Source organism: Pseudorca crassidens, chromosome 5, assembly GCF_039906515.1.
Source record: "Pseudorca crassidens isolate mPseCra1 chromosome 5, mPseCra1.hap1, whole genome shotgun sequence".
NCBI classification, from domain to species: domain Eukaryota; kingdom Metazoa; phylum Chordata; class Mammalia; order Artiodactyla; family Delphinidae; genus Pseudorca; species Pseudorca crassidens.
This window is the reverse complement of record NC_090300.1, coordinates 96505014-96517387: the sequence shown is the minus strand read 5'-3', so window position 1 is coordinate 96517387 and position 12374 is coordinate 96505014. Positions and strand designations below refer to the sequence as shown.

The following is a 12374-nucleotide window of genomic DNA, read 5'->3' as shown; positions in this document are numbered from 1 at the left end:
GCGATGTAGTTATATAAATAAAATTATAACCTGAAACAATAAAAACACCTAAAATTACAAATTTTTGTCTGTTTTTCCTGCTCTTCCCTGATTCTTCCCATACCTGGGTCCTTCTTGCCCAAATAATTCCTTCTCAGAGAGGGTTTTCCTGCCCATCTATTTAAATACAGTCCCCTTTCTTAACCCTGTCATTTTCCAACAAATTACTATATTTATTCATTAAAATCAATTTTCAAATCTACAGATTCTAAAATTTTTGCTGACTTGTTTATAATTGTCAGTCCTCACTAGAATTTAAGTTCCAAGAAGGCAGAGACCTAGCTTATCTTATACATGATGTGTATACATGATGTGTATACATAATGTGTGCTTTTGGGATGAATAAATGAAGACAGGGAGACGAGAGTGATGAGCTGATTTCCTCAATTATACATAGCAAGCCAGTATAACAGCTAGACCTAGAATCAGGCTTCCTAGTTTGTAGTCCTTTGCTCATTCTACTATATTATATACTGCTTCTCCTTTGGATATCTATATCTATCTATATGTAGATCAATATCTATGTTTATGTATTTGTGTCTCTATTGACCAGGCAAGCAGCCAAAAATATACACATTTCCTTTCCAATGAAGCTCTGAAAGAGTACATTCAAGGCTGGCCACCACTTAGTTAAAACAAAACAATTTTAAAAGAAACAAACAAATCTGGAATGAGTTCAGGTGAGAAATAAGAGCCTTACGGGGCTGGAGAGAATGATTTATGAAGAGAGATCAAAAGAATCAGAAGAGCAGAGAAGAGTCTAGTTACTAGATGACTATCTCAGAATGCTGACAAAACACAGAGAAGAACAGAAAAAAATTACCCAGTGTAACATGAAATAGAACAGTACAACACTACTAATCCATATATATAAACACTCTCACAAAACCCTTGCAATATTAGAGGCTTCTTAGCGCCAAATTCATAGTCAATATGAATATGCTGAAATTGACCACCACCATTGACAGAAAGGAAAGTAACAGAGGCTAAACATAATTTCCAGTATAAAGGCCTTTATTTCCATGTTGAATTTTCAAATAGTGTTTAATTTGCAAAGCATCCCCATTCCCTGTAGGGTGCCTCACATAGTAAAAGAGAGCTACTGTAAGTAAGTCTAATGTAAAGAAGAAAAAGAAAACCAAACTAGGCTTAACACCAAGACAATTTTCCTGGAAGTGAATCTACTGAATTGTGAAATAATCCTCTAAGTGAAGTAATTATGCTTAATTTTCAAAAGAAGAAAGTTGGTTCTTATTGTCTTTTTTTTAAAAATTAATTAATTTTTTTTATTTTTGGCTGTGTTGGGTCTTTGTTGCTGCGTGAGGTCTTTATTTGTGGCAAGTGAGGTCTACTCTTCGTTGCGGTGTGTGGGCTTCTCATTGTGGTGGCCTCTCTTGTTGTGGAGCACGGGCTGTAGGTGCACGGGCTTCAGTAGTTGTGGCTCACAGGCTCTAGAGTGCAGGCTCAGTAGTTGTGGCGCACCGGCTTGTTGCTCTGCGGCATGTGGGATCGTCCCGGACCAGGGCTCGGACCCATGTGCCCTGCATTGGCAGGCAGATTCTTAACCACTGTGCCACCAGGGAAGTCCCAAGTTCTTAGTGTCTTGAGAACTGTTTACTTCTCAGAAAATTTTCAAAAATTTCAAGCCAATGTCTTATTTGAATCAATGAATTCTAACAAGAACTTTTACCTTTCTTAATTCCAAGGATAAAAGGACTTGAAGGGGAAACAATGAAGAGAGTTGGTTTCAAAAATCATTTCCCCTTTTCTAGTAGAGAAGTCCATTGATCTTTTGGGAAGGGAGTGATTAAGTGAAGAAAGACATATATCTTTGATTTAAAAGGTTTAGTCACATTTAAGATTTTAAAAATATTATTCATTTTTATTTTAAAAAGATGAAATTAGGGAGATGTATATATACTACAGTGGAATAATCAGGATTGTTAATTTTATGCACATTATTTTCCCTGTACTCCTTATAGAAAGGTATTAAAACAACATAGAACCTAATTTGTAGATAATTTTCAAAAGAATTTATGATAACCATTTAAAAAACTATTTTAATTTCAGCCATCCTCTGCTTAAATATTGTCAAACATTTTTAGATGAGGAAACTACAAAATTATAATATTTGAACATCCTAAGAGACTTATTTGAATTATTATTCCATTCACAACGGTTCATTTTAAGAATATTTATTACAAAGAAAAAATATGTCCTATATGAGTAATTTAGAATAAAATTTTCTTTTTTGTTTACAGAACATGGTAGACAAGCTAGTGCTTATTCAAGCACTGTCAGTCCTTTTGGACATTCCAATTTCTGCCTCTCATTTTCTCACTTTATTAAAAAAAAATCATCAAATAATATTTTTTGGGTGTCTACTCTGTGCTAGCCACTGTTCCAGTTTATTGCTATGTGGCAACCAGCCTCCAGGTTAGTTCCCAATGCTCTTTGCTTCCTAGTATTCATTCCCTAGTGTAGTCCTTCCCACATTGTGTCAGAGTTTGTGACCAAGAGACTATGGCAGAGCAAGGGTGTGACTTCCAAGTTTAAGTCATGAAATACAGGGTCACTTCTGCCTTATTCTCTCTTGGGCCATTTGTTCTGAGTAAGGGCAATAAGGAGGTTTCTCAAGGCATCCAATGGACAGGTCCATGCAGGAAGAATTAAGTCTTCCTGTAAACAACCAGCACTGACTTGCCAGCTATGAGAGTCAGGTATCTTGGATTGAAGTCTTCCTTGCCCATTGCCCAGTTAAGCATTCAGATGACTACAGTCCAAGCCAACACTTTGATTGCAGCTTTAGTAAGAGAGAACCCCAAACAGAATCACCTATCTAAGCTGCTCCCAAATTCCTGACCCACAAAAACTATGAGAGAAGAAATGTTTATTCTTGTTTTAAGTCATTAAATTATGAGCTAATTTTTTACACAGCACCAGATAATTAACACAGCCTATTTTATCACATGAGAAAAAAATTAATCTGTTAAATAATTATATTTTTTGAAAGACAACAAAGAAAAATATGTACTAGAAGGAACTTAGCACATCACCTTGTGTCTATATCTGGGGAAAAAAATTAGATTCTCAAACTTTGCAACATTCTTAACAGAAAATAATAGAATTTCATTGTTTGGTTACTGTAAACAATTATCAAAGTTAAGAGTTCAATGGTTGTTTTGCTATCATTAATAATTTGCTTTGAACGGTATTAAGATTTTAAACAGTCTTAAATAAACAGTATTTTTCAAAGTATTGACATACATCTCTTAGGTAGTCTAAAAAAGAAATGGAACAAAACACGACAGCAATATTACTTCCCATAAGAGTTGCAATTGATTACAGCCAGGCTCTATGAGTAGAATATCAAGATCTGCTTTCTACTCAATTATTTTCTGTGGGAGGGGATGGGTTAGCAGTAAAACTGATGTGAAAAAAAGAGGGAGACTTTCCTAATCAAACATATACTTGTTACTTATTTTGTAAGAGACGATGAAGAATGCCCAAATGGGGCCTGAGTCTCCATATCAGCAACAGACTTCGACTATTGCTTATTAAGTGAAGTTCTATGTAATTGCTTTCTCTTTTCTGAGATAGGCTTGGTGTCTGCAATAAGAGAAAATATGTAATATCTATGCACCCTCTGCTTAAAAATCTCTTTGTTTAGAAATCACATTGGCTAAGTGTTTAATGTTTCCATAAATGAGTAAGAAGATACTCCGCCTCAGTGTCTCAGATGAGTAATAAAGTTGTCACAGAATGTCCTGTGGAAAGTGGTAAAGGGTTAGAACACCCACTTAGAATGGCCACCTGGTCTAGCTGTCAGATCTCAGCTACATCATAGTCAACCCCTTTGGCATGCACATTCATCTCTGTATCTCTACATGTTAGGCCTATTTATAAAAAATCCCACCTTGTGGGGAGGGGAGGCAGGGAGAAGCACATCTGGTAATAATGGTTTTGCTAAGATTTTCATTTAGTCATAAATTTAGAGAGAATCAAGACCTTCCTAACCAGTCTCTGTATTATTGTGTTAATTTCTTCCTCAGTGAAATAAAAAACAGTACTCTTTTCCTCAGAGCTAACAAGTTACACAACATTTAACTCATTTGTGTTAGGCTTCTCTTTTTTTTTCTTTCTTTTTTTTTTTTTTTTTGCCATTCCAGCAGGGCAGCAGGCAGGATCTTAGTTCTCCACCAGGAATCCAACCTGTATCCCCTGCAGTGGAAGCATGGGGTCTTAACCACTGGACTGCTAGGGAAGTCCCTAGGCTTCTCTTAAAAGCACAAATACTTATTTCATTGGTTAGGTTTATTAATAACTTACAGTCTGTATAAATGATTATGACCAGAATATGAATGTATGTCCTCTATACCAAGTTAGAAGACAAGGGATAGAAGTTTTGCCTCCAGGGGAGATTTAGAAGCACTGTGTGGCATCGTGGGAGGACAGGGGAGTGTGCGCTGTCTCTGTGGAGCTTTAGGACAGCCACAGACCATATGGAGAATGAACATTGGGGTATTGGAGGTGAGAGAAGAGAAAGCCCCGAGCTGTGAGAGAAGTAAGCAGAACGAAGTTAGTTAAGGAAAGGTAAATTGCACCAACCTGAAAACTGTGCCCAAGATTCAGGTGGTGGTAATTGCCATAAAAAGTTTTTAAAGGATGGGGCAGGAATTCCAGTTGAATCTTGTCCTTGGATCTTCTAGAGTACAAGAAAGGGACTGTACTTCTTTCAGTTCCTCCTATTCCCGTGGCCTCCCTGAATGGTCAGAATGTGGATACTCAGAACCCAAGGCATTCTAGCACAGTCTTCCACTTGTTCAGGCAAAACTGTATGGGGTTTTAATGAAATTTGAAACAGTCCTACTTACCTGTGTGAGTGTCCTCAGGAATCAGAGGAATAGAGATAAGAAGCCACAGAACAGGGCCTTAAAGCTAGAAATTGTCCCAATCCAGGCCACCCTCTGGGCTAATACACCCATCAAAGCAAATTTTTCTCACTAATATGGTTTCAAAACTAGTCGTAAAGGCCCTTGTTAATGACCTGATAATTGTTTTAATAGGTTCTCAGTCAAGTGTGAAGTCCTGTGGTTGACATGAAGTATGGGGAAATTTCACTCCTGGTGTATCTAGAAGAGTATCATGAAGCATTCCTGCTTACAGTTTGGCTTACTTAGCAATACAAATTTATTTACTGTATCCATAAAACTGTCTCTGACTGCCTATGGAAGTCTCCATTCAGGTTGGCTCTGTGAGAGGAATGCTGAGAAAATACTCGGTAAGCAGTGCCTTTACTTTTTCTGGAGAGCTTCTTCAGTGGGCAGTGAAGTCATTTTGTTCAAATTCTCTCTGCTTCCTTCACATGAAGACACCTCCCCAAATCCCAGGAGGAAAATAACCTTTATTTTTTATTTATTTTAAAAATAAATTTATTTATTTTATTTACTTACTTTTGGCCATGTTGGGTCTCCGTTGCTGCGCGCGGGCTTTCTCTAGTTGTGGCTACTCTTTGTTGCAGTCCAGAGCTCTCTCGTTGTGGTGGCTTTTGTTGCGGAGCACGGGCTCCAGGGTGCACGGGCCTCAGTAGTTGTGGCACACGGGCTCAGCAGTTGTGGCTCACAGACTAGAGTGCAGGCTCAGTAGTTGTGGCACACGAGCTCACTTGCTCGGCGGCATGTGGGATCTTCTGGGAGCAGGGCTCTAACCCATGTCCCCTGAATTGGTAGGCGGATTCTTAACCACTGAACCACCAGGGAAGCCTGAAAATAACCTTTAAAAAGGATTTGTCCAGATTTACATTCAATTCATATTCATACATTCATTTATTTCAGAAACACTTATGGAATACCTCCTATGTACCAGGCACCATTCTAGGCACTGGGGATATAATACTGAATAAAATCTATGGCATTAAAGAGGACATATTCTAATGAGAGAAACAGGATGTATGTGTGTATATATACACATGTATATAGGCATATGCAGTATATGTAGAGAAAAACACATATATTCCTAAGTAGTAAGTTCTATGGAAAAAGAATAAAGAAAAAAATGGAATAAGGAGTGCTGATGGTATAAGGAAGGAATTTTATTTTGTTTTATTTAGGGTGATTAAGGAAGGCTGGCATTTGAGCTGAAGGATACTAGGAAGGAAGTGAGGAAGGAAGGAAGTGAGGAAACATCTCAGGAAGGTATCTGGTGGAAGAAAGTTCCAGATAGAGGAAAGAAAAACAAAGACCCTGAGAGGAGAGCACACTTGGTATGTTTCAGCAGCAGCAGGGAATCCAGTGTGGCTGACAGTGCCTAAGGAAGAGAGAAGTTAGGAGAGGAAAGAAGTGGAAGGAAGATCTCATAGGACAGTATAGGCCATTGTGGACACCAGGGTTTTTCCTCTGACTGAACTGGGAGAGTTCTTAGTGGGAGAGTTCATGATCTGTTACATTTGCAAAGATCTCTCTGGCTATTGTGGAGGTCACACTATATATGTATGTGAAAGAGAAGGGGAGGGTAGCCATTATCATTAGTGGGCTTGAAGATGCAAGGGGAGGGAGTGTTTATCAGAACATGTAGAAGGTTGTAACTATAGCCTTAGGGGAGAGGTGCCCTACGGGAGCTGTCATCAGGAACACAGGTGGAGGAACTCAGGTCTTACAAACCTTAGCCTAAAATGGAAAGACCCAGGGGAATAAAAACTCTGACCTCCCAGTCTTCTTGTACTTAGATCAGCTGCTGGCATTAGTCAACCAGAAGCCAGAGGGCAGGGAAGTCCAGTTGGTATCATCCATAGAAGGCATCTTGCCCAGGAACAGAACAGGAAGGAACTATGTTGACCTGAGGTGCAGGGGAGAATATCTAGCATTCAGATAAGCCTAGAGAAAAGAAGGGAACACAGAAGATCACAGATAGAAAAGTAGAAACAAACCTTAAGTACCCGATGATGTTCTTGAGTTACCACACTGCATCTGGAACTACCAACTCCAGCAATTTTTTCTTTTGAAATAATTTTAGACTTAGAGAAAAGTTACAAAAATAGCAAAGAGTTCCCATATATCTTTCACCCAGCTCCCCCCATGTAAACATCTTGAATACCCATAATAAAGTTACCCAAACTAAGAATTAATATTGGTATAATACTATTAACTATACTGTAGCTTTTATCTGGGTTTTTCCAGTTTTTCTGCAATTGTTCGTTTTTTCTGTTTCAGGATCCATTGCAAGTTGTCACACTGAATTTAGTTATTATGTCTCTTAGCTTCTTTCAGTCTGTGGCAACTTCTCAGTCTTGCCTTGTTTTTTATAACCTTCACACTTTGGAAGACTACTAGTTAACTTGTAGAATGTCCCACAATTTGGGTTTATCTGATGTTTTCATATGATTAGACTATACATTTTGGGCCAGAAAAACAAAGAAGTGATGAGCCCTTCTCAGTGTATCAGAAGGTACATGATGTTAATATGTTTTATTACCTAATTACTAATATATCTTAATGCATAGTATGGTGACTTTGATCTCTTAGTTCACATGGTCTCAGATAGGTATAAACTTCCTTTATGTGAAATGATTAAATATTTATATTATTGAAGCCCCTGTTAGTTGATATTATCTTACTTGCAGATGGATACATCCTAACAAATACATCAATCTTCCTACTTATCTTCCTATTCCTAAGGGTACTTTATCTACTGAACGACAAAATGAATAACAATCAAGAGTCCTTAAATTGTATATTTAAAACCTGTGCATATAGTCAATTTATGGAAAACCGAAGTGGCCGAATTGCATTTTCATCTTCTTGACTTTAAATTTCTTGAAACTAAATGGTAAGTGCATGATTAAAACAAGAAAACATTTAATGATGAAATTAAAGAATTGAAAGTTAGGAGGAATTAGAGTAATTATTAATCTTATAGAGTAATTAAATTCCTATATTATTACAGAATTTTCTTTGCCAGATTTAGTGATGACTCTTTATCAGTTACTTCAACACTTTGTAGAGAGCACAGTACATTGCAAGGTAACTGTTTGGGCAGCTATCTCTATTTTATTTTTAATTCTTCTTTATGCTGAGCTAAAATCTGTCTCACTATTATTTGTCCCAATCACCCTATCCACTGGAACTTTTCAGGAAAAAAAAAAAAAAAAAAATCCAAAAGAACTCTTCTAAAGGCAGCCTTAAAACATTTAAAATTGCTAGTTTTGTCTCATAAAACTAATTACTAGGATGAGATCAAGGACAGAAGACCTCTGTGGTACTATGCCTCTTCCACCCATGATGGCCTCAATTGATTAATCCTGTTTGAGCCCAGTTGTTCATCTCTAAATCCATTTAAGTATGTTATTCATACAACACTGCTTTATCTTCTTCAAAAGGACACCTTAAGAGTGAGTTAGAGAAACACTAATAAAACAAACTCCCCAAATTTCAGTGATAATACAAGAGAACTTCTTTTTTCTTACTCAAAAAAATCTAAAACCGGTATTTCTGGTAGGCGGGTGACTCCATTCCACATCCAATCAAGGGACCCAGGCTCCTTATATTTTGTGGCTCTGCCATCCCCTAGGGTGAGCTGGGTAAAATGCATAAGAGAAAGAACTCCTGCTTCCTAAAAACTCTCTCCTGGAAAGGGTACATGTTATTTTCAGTCACATTTCATTGGCAAAAACTTGTCACATGGCCACACCAAGAAGAAAGGAACATGGGAAATATAATGATAACAGGCAGCTACCTCCCAGGGATATGTCCAGAATATAGAGGGAAAGTACTTATGTTTATTTATTAAGTGTTATTAGCTGCCTTTCTCAGGTAGCTTTGTTAAACATTTTCTGAAGTACAGTTATACTGTGTCTGGGGTATTTCTCTGACCTAATATTCTGGTGCAGGGGTCTAGACATTTTCTGTGAAGAGCCTGATAGTAAATATTTTAGGCTTTGCAGGTCATGTGATCTCTATTGCAACTAGTCAACCCTGTCACCGGATGGGAAAGCTACCTTAGACATAATGCAAATAAATAAATGTAACCCTATTTTAATTAACTTTTATATATGGACATTGAAATTTGAATTTCATATAATTTTCACAGGGTATGAAATATACTTTTTCGATTTTCTTTCAACCATTTAAAAATGTAAAAACCTTGGTTCTCAGGGCATACAACAACGGGCTGCAGGCCAGGTTTGGCCTGTAGGCTTTAGATAGCTGATCCCTGATCTAGTATCACCCTTTATAAAGGAAGTGAGATTAATACATTAAGATTTGATTTTAGTGAATACTAAGCCTTAATACTCACTTATTTCCCCCAAAGTTCTGATAAATCATTTATTAATTAGAATGTATTCTGCAAATCACATGGTATCTAAGTCAATTCAGCAAGTTGATATCATACTATATTAGTTATATAGCTATAATATATGAAATACCCATGAAGTACAATCACTTTACATGCATTATTTTAGGTCTTAAGAAATATCCCATGACATAGCTATTACCACTCCCACTTTATCATTGAAGATACTGAGGCTCAAAGTAGCTAAGAACTATCTTGATCATATTTCACACAGCAAGAAATGGAAAAGCCAGATTTCAAACCCAAGCTGGATAAACAACCTATGCTCTTTTCACCACACCAAATTTCCCTGGCCTTAACAGGTATCAGCTCATTAAAAGCCAATAGCTATTCTTTTATTTTCTCTCTTCACCTGTATTTGGGCTCTATTGTACCTTTTCATATATATTTTACCTTTTCAACTTGAAAATAATTTTCCTTCAATGGAGCCAAACAGCACAGCTAATGGCAAATGACGCTGAGTATAGTAAGTAGTTCTGTATGAGGAAACATTTCTTATTGTAAAAAGTGGCTCTGAACTCATGATACCCATTATTGACAGAGTGAGCAGGAGAAAACGCTCACAATAAAGAACACACTCTCTGAAGACAGAAGATAAAAGCAAGTAGGACGTCAGTAGTTCTGCCCTTGAGCTCTGCAGAAGTTTAAGCCTTGCTCTATTACGAACTCGTATGACCTTGGGTAATATACTTAACCTCTCAGTTTTCTAATCTCAGAATTGCTTATTGAATTTTATACTCTGACCTTTTTACAAAGGGACTTGAGGTAACATTGATGAATCAAATTTAACACCTATTTTGGAAAACTCACAAGGTTGCTAATCGGCATAAACTGCAAGTAAGGGTTTGTGAAAGTGCTTTTTGAATTGCAGATACTTCACAAATAAAAGCTATTGTTATGACTATTCTAGATTTCACCACTGATCATTTTCAGTTAAGGTCACAATATACCGATACTCACTTTATCGAATATAGACTCTTCAGTGGGAGTAATGTTATTTGCCCCTTTCCTCAGTGTATAAATTTTAAACTGACGAATCCATTAATCTCTGTTTATATTTGCCCTTTGGATGAAATTTGTCTTTAATAAAAGTATAGGCCTTGCCTAAGTGCAAAGATCATGTCTCATAATAAATCTATGTCCTTGAAATACTGTATGAATTTCTAACTATAGTCATTAGTGAAATATTATTTTGGAGGATAAAAGTAATCATTTTACAGCTCATTGACCCTTCAATGGTGTTTTCATGGGGATGTTACAGGCAAGACGAGATGATGCAGCATCAGCAGAACAGGTGAAATCAATATCTGTCTACCACAGCCTTTCCCCCATCTCATGCAGTAAAATTCAGTAAAAAGAAAATTGATATGCACAGTATTAAATAACTTAACAACAAAGAGCTGGAGAAATTCTTTGTAGCGACACATCCTGCAATACACAAGTCTCTTCTTGGCAGACTATTTGCTTTTAACCATTTGAGGCTCCTCACATTTCCGCTGCAGCTGGAGCACATCCCAAGGCACTTCCTGCCTCTTCAGATTTTTGGCACAGGGCCGTTTCTGTTCCACTTGGCTCTCCTCGAGGCATCTGATTTGTTGCTATGAAGATCCGCTTTGTCTTCTCTACTGTTGTCTTCATCATAAGTGAAAGATGTCTGATCTACTTTTCACAGACAGCTCTACTCCCTTTGATGTGTGCGGGGGACATGAAGGGAGCAGCGGGTGCCATTCTTCTTTATTTTTTGACACTAAACAGTTTATATTTGCACTTAGGGAGAACATAACCAAAGCCAATTGTCTTATTACATAAAAATGCCACATCATATTTAGGGAGCCCTCACCAAGATCTAACCAGATCTACACTTTACCCAGATATCAGAGGAAAGCCTTTAGCATTTAGTAATGTTAAAACAGTAATAACGATTGACTTCTGTTTAGCTGTTATCAATCTGATTCCAAAATGTGCATTTATTTTGACCCAGCAGTACAACTTCTAGGAATTTATCCTACAGACTGGCAAATGTGCATCAAGAAATACGTATAAAGATTCACAATGCTCGGTCACAGTGGCGCCATGTCAGCAACAGCCTGCAGCTAAGGAACACTTACCCACTTTAGATAGAGAACACGCTCTCCTGTCCACTTCAGGAGTCCTGTCCACTTCAAAGAGTCTCAGCTCAGCACTCTTTATTCACTGCTGATACCTTCTTGTTCCTTAAAGGTACTTATGCGTGTGACACCCATATATGCTTTTGAAAGGGCAACGTTTCTACAACTATAGGAGCATATGGAAGTGAAGGAAAACACAACCTATATAAGAAGAGTATTTCCTTTTGTGTCAATGACCTGTTTGATTTTAATAAAGGAAGTATTAAATGAATATATGTAGAAATATGAAGAGAGAATAAATACATAGAATGATAAAATTAGAAATCCTCTTTTATCTTTGCCCCCAATTCTCCATCCCCACATTTCCCAGCTGTAAGTATTAACAGTTTTATAACTATCTTTCCAGTATACATTTTCAAGTGTGCATTTGTAGGTGTGCAAGTGCATGCATGCACAGTTCTCATAAATGAGAGCAAAATATACATCTTGTTCCATGACTTATTTTTTAACATAATGATAGAGCCCTTTCCATATAAGTACATAGAGATCTGCCCCACAATTTTTTTTTTTTTTTTTTTTTTTTTGCGGTACGCGGGCCTCTCACTGTTGTGGCCTCTCCCGTTGCGGAGCATAGGCTCCGGGCGCGCAGGCTCAGCGGCCATGGCTCACGGGTCCAGCCGCTCCATGGCATGTGGGATCTTCCCGGACTGGGGCACGAACCCGTGTCCCCTGCATCAGCAGGCGGACTCTCAACCACTGCGCCATGAGGGAAGCCCTGCCCCACAATTTTGATTGCAGCATAATATTCAGAATATAAATCACATTAATTTATTTAATTATTCCATCATTGGTACACATTTAGGCTGTTTGAAGAATAAA

The 12374-nt window shown here is 37.6% G+C and overlaps 1 long non-coding RNA gene across 1 annotated transcript; it reads right to left on the bottom strand.

The window, feature by feature from the left end:
* Positions 1-1035: 1035 nt before the first annotated feature.
* Positions 1036-12073, bottom strand: LOC137225246 (uncharacterized). Its single transcript, XR_010943752.1, has 2 exons — positions 5493-12073; positions 1036-4801 (listed from the first exon to the last, which is right to left on the bottom strand). It is a non-coding gene; the product is annotated as an uncharacterized lncRNA (long non-coding RNA).
* Between the last annotated feature and the right edge of the window lie 301 nt (positions 12074-12374).